The sequence below is a fragment of the Lycium barbarum genome, chromosome 5 (genome assembly GCF_019175385.1).
Source record: "Lycium barbarum isolate Lr01 chromosome 5, ASM1917538v2, whole genome shotgun sequence".
In the NCBI taxonomy this organism is placed as follows: domain Eukaryota; kingdom Viridiplantae; phylum Streptophyta; class Magnoliopsida; order Solanales; family Solanaceae; genus Lycium; species Lycium barbarum.
In genome coordinates, this window is record NC_083341.1 from 107,419,791 (window position 1) to 107,424,789 (window position 4,999).

A 4,999-nucleotide genomic window follows, 5' to 3' on the forward strand; every position below is an offset into this window, starting at 1 on the left:
CTCTCCTCAATCTTAACATAATTACAAAATAAACTCATAAACATGGAACTAAGATAAAATCCTACTTAATCATAATTTCCTTTCAATACGAGTATTAGGGGTGTACATGGACCGGGTTGGTTCGGATTTTTTACAAACCAAACCAAACCAAACCATTTGTGTCGGGTTATTAAATCTATAAACCAAACCAAACTAATAAAAGTCGGGTTTTTCGATATCAATTTTTCTCGGGTTTTTCGGGTTTCTCGAGTTTTTCATAGTATCTAATGAAAAGCACAGAGCAGTGCTTCTTAAAAAGAGTTCTAGTACAAAATATCAACATATAAGATGGAGGCAAAACACTATTTAAAGTTTTAACTTTATAATATAACTAAAATGTCAAATTGCCATAAAATGTCAAATGTAGCAAAAACAAAAATCCAAATCAGTGCAATATACTACGGCAACTGAAAGGAATAACTGTAGCTTGAAGATTGGGCAAAAATCCAAATCACTGCAGCTTGAAGATTGGGCAAAAATCCAAATCAGTGCACTATACTACAGCAACTGGGCAAAAATAAACAAAGGCTGCAACCTGCAAGATACATACAACAGTCAGCAACTGAAAGGAATCACTGCAGCTTGAAGATTGAGCAAGTACTGCTGTTTACACCAGCTAGAAAAAGCAGGGCAATATACTGGATATTAGTGCAAAACCATTCCCCATAGACCAAGTAATTAAAAATATAGCACTGAAAAGTAAAGTGGGGAATAATGTCATTCTTGAGATGGTCTTCAAAGTATGAATAAGTATTTCATGTTTTGGCATTCCTTAAATGGTAAATTTGATCTCAGATGCATAACAAAACATTAATAATTGATTTATCTAAAGTTTATGCTATTAAGTACCAAATATTAAAAAACAAAAGGGAAGCAAATGGTCTACTTTAACCTTGAGTACTATGTCTTTTGGTCCTAGTTCTGCAAGTCTCAGTTACCAAAGAAACTCAAAGCATGAACCACGGATAACATGAAAACAAACATCATATAAGAGGTTAGAGCTGAAGCTATGCAAGTAATTAGACATGCAAAATAAGAAGATATGAGAGACTTGACCCATAATGTCATAGTGTTGAAGATGCATGCAGAGAATCAACACTTGCAAATAGCAACTGTTTAGAGAAAGTATCTACTATCTCCATTCTCCTATCTTGTACTTGATGATTAACAACATGCTCTTTTTGGTGTTTTTTCTTTTAATTCACGATTCAATTAATTCTGAGAAGACCATAATCATTTATGAGGAATAACTTTTGTCTTAAAAAGTTGTGCAGTTCTGCAGATGTACTGGTTACTCTAACAGAAGTGAGTGAGGTATATCTAGGATTAGCTTTATTATCAACCTGGTATTCAAGACCATCGGCGGCAAAATATAAATATGGCTGATGCTCACTCTTCTTTCCAGGAAGACCTCCAGATATAAAAAATATCACAGAGGACCCGTATCATTCAGCTAATGAGCAGAAGAAGAATACATGAAAGTAAATTAGAGACAACCGGAGGAAGTATGCCCAAGGGATACACCATTAGGAGTGGGGGAGGGGGGAGACAGAGAGAGAGAGAGAGAGAGAGAGAGAGAGAGAGAGAGAGAGAGAGAGAGAGAGAGAATGAAATTAAAATACTTTTGATTTTTCATTTACACCCTAGTTCCCATCTGGAAAAGAAAGGGGATCATCAGTCAATTCCTGTTCTGTCTGCACACTTAGCTCTCTAGTGATATTCTTTAAAGGTTTTAATATGATGTAACTGTGTGGATTACACATTGTAATTTTAACACATTGAATACAATAATCCAATCCTACATTCTTCATTTCTCTACTGGACTGCTTCTCTTCTTCTTCTTAGTTCTTCTAATCATGTGTTCTTCATCTACTCTCATCTAGAATCAATCACATAATCATCTATCTCAAATAACAACATGGTATCTTGGCTACATAATTCATGATCCAAGATAGAACAATGGCATTGACCCTTTTCCCAATGCTCCCACATAGATTCGGGATAGTTTTCTATTCTACAAGTTCTCAACCACTATTCATGAATACTGGACCAAATACAACTGACACAGAAGCATGGGACTATATACAAATGAGGCAAAGTCAGTTTGAGACAAACACTACTTCTACAAATGAACTGACTATGCCGCATCCAGTGGAGCATGACTTGGCTAATGAAGGATCACAAAATGATCATAGTCGACAACATCACAAGCTACAAAAGCAGTTTCTTTCTATGCAAGAGGGACTAATGTTGTTTGTCTCTTATCAGCGATTCTAAAGGGAGATTTGTTACATTTAATAGTTAGATGTGACCATAATGTAGTAGTCCCATTCTTGCTTTCGGCAGCAAACGTGTTTGGACAGTAATTGCATTTCGCCCTAATTTTACCTCCTTTAGCTTTAAATTTGGTGAAGTGATCCCAAATCTCGGAAGTCTCTCTATCACTATTCCCAGATTTAGAAGGTTCTTTAGGAGTTGTTCTTTTTTGTTTTTTAGGGAGTGCGTCGATGAGGAATGTTCTTACCTTGTTGTTGTTGAGATTCTGTTGGCGCAATCGGAGGGTTGTTGTCAATCACTAGCGATTTAGTTCCAGAAGTTGTAGCTTCCATCGCGAAATACAATTTCTGTATATAATAAAAAGTTGTAATTTGTAATAAATCAACAAATTGATAGCAATATAAATAAATTTGTAAAACATTAAAGCTAATTAGGAAAAATAAAAGGCTTACAGTGTAAAGTTGAGAGGAAAACCTAAGCTGCAAAAAAAAAAAAAGAGGTCAACTCACTCACACAAAACCTAAAATGCTTCACAGCTATTCCAAACATAGACAAAATTCATTTACTTCACTCAAAAACATTAGAATTCATAATCACAAGAAAAAACTCAGAATTCAAACTGATAAATCACAAATGAAAAAAATAGAAAAAAAGAGCGAAACGAAGAAATGAATGATAAAGGAAGAATTCATTTACTTCACTCAAACATAACAATTCATAATCACAAGTGAAAAAATGAAGAGAATAAACTTGAAAAACAGGCTGATAAATCACAAACGAAAAACAAATAAAATAGATACAAAACCTAAATGCTTCACAGCTATTCAAAACATAACAGAATTCATTTACTACACTCAAAAATGAAGAAAAAAAAACTCGGAATTCAAACTGATAAATCACAAATGAAGAAGAAAAAAGCAGATAAATAACAAAACAAAAGGCTTACAGTGTAGTCTGTAGGGTTGCTGATTTGAGAGGAAAGCAAAAGAGGGATCTAAAATGAGAAAAGGAGAAGTGGAGAACGACGACTTTTGTGAAATGAGAAAAGGGATATGAAGATCTGATTTTGGGAAAAGGGTTGTAGGTGAATATGGGCTTTTTAGATACATATGCTGATATGCATTACGTTTTGGATATCTGATGTTCATTTCCTTATGGGCCATTTTTGTATATTATTTACATGGGCTTCTTAAGTCCAAATCTAAATGTAAGAAAGAAAATAAAAATTATGAAAAAATTTAAGAAACAATTTATAAATTACATTTTAATAAATATTTTTATGTATAACATAATTTAAAACTAGTATATCTATAATCGGGTCGGTTTGGGTTCGGTTTAACTTTTTTTAGTTAAAACCAAACCAATCCTATAATGGTCGGGTTTTTTTTTCAAACACCAAACCAAATCGAACCAAACCACTAGTCGGGTTTTTTGTTTCGGTTTGGTTCGGTTTGTCGGTTTGGTTCGGTTTTTCGGTTTGCCCTGTACAGCCCTAACGAGTATGCTTTCTTCGTAAGTCCTTGATTCTCTTGTATCGGTGATTACATAAGACTTAAATTAGCTTCTATTCTTCTTTGACTCCTTATCGTTGTCCTTACACCATTTTGTTGTCCATTTCATCATGACGATTGTTTATATGGTTCTATGTCATTCACTCTCAAAATTGATATAACCGGCAACTTGGAATTTCATGACTTACGAGGTACTTCCTAATCTCAGGCAGTACTGCTGTCTTTCTATCCATAGGCACACTATCTTCCTTTCCTTTGAAGATTATTGAACTTCCTATAAATATTCCTCTTTTAAAGCTTTCATCACTTCTAGTGCTACAAGTTCTTTTTAGTAGTCCTGATTGTCCCTTATACTTATCCCTGGTCATATGCGGCCTTTCTCACTCCTCTGTTACCCCTTGGAGTACTTTGCTGCATATCTAAATGTACCTAAAATTTATTTGGCACGAGAGATTCTAGTCATAGTCCGGAATACAACGTATCGCATTGGCAAAACTTATTCTCCATTCCATATTTGTCTCATGATGTACTTGCATTTAATCCATTCTCACTTTTCTTTAGCACATTCTTGACATATCGGTTCATCTCGAATTTGGCTCCTTCCATCCAATATATTTCCCTCTTTTGAGCTTGGGAATATTGTAGTTCATCTTAGAATTGAATTTGTTCTTCCCCCCTTTTAAAGGATGTTCTCGTATATCCGTAACCTTCGAGTATTAACCGTCTTTAATAGTCATCTGACTGACCTTAGTGATCCTTTAACTCCTCTGTTCCATATAATGCCGGAGTTCTTTTCATTGCATGGTTTAACTTATTTCCTTTTTACTAATTGAGTTTTTGTATCAAATCAAAATGCTTATACATATCAAATACAATTCAGATGCCTTCTTTATTGACTTTTCACTTCTACCTTTCATGACTAGTAATCCCCTAGGCTAATGAATTAATGGGGACATCGGAATTCATTAGGCCCCTTATGGAGTGTCCGACTATACCACGCTCCTTTAGCCCTAGTCTTCTTCCACGACTATCTTCTTAATACCCTTGAAATTCTCCTTTTTCTAGGTTCCCAATTCTGATTTATATCCATACTATACCATTAAAAGTTGATACTCCACACCATCCATTCCCACGACTCGTCCTTTCATTAGCTTAGCTCATTTTGTCCCGTA

The 4,999-nt window shown here is 34.8% G+C and overlaps 1 long non-coding RNA gene across 2 annotated transcripts; it reads right to left on the reverse strand.

Moving 5' to 3' along the window:
* Positions 1-223: 223 nt before the first annotated feature.
* Positions 224-3,470, reverse strand: LOC132642592 (uncharacterized). 2 transcript variants are annotated; one of them, XR_009583261.1, is made up of 4 exons: positions 3,263-3,430; positions 2,769-2,795; positions 2,564-2,663; positions 224-574 (listed from the first exon to the last, which is right to left on the reverse strand). It is a non-coding gene; the product is annotated as an uncharacterized LOC132642592 (long non-coding RNA). The 2 variants fall into 2 exon arrangements; XR_009583262.1 differs by lacking the exon at positions 224-574 and adding an exon at positions 931-1,918 and having other exon boundaries at positions 3,263-3,470.
* Positions 3,471-4,999: the final 1,529 nt, after the last annotated feature.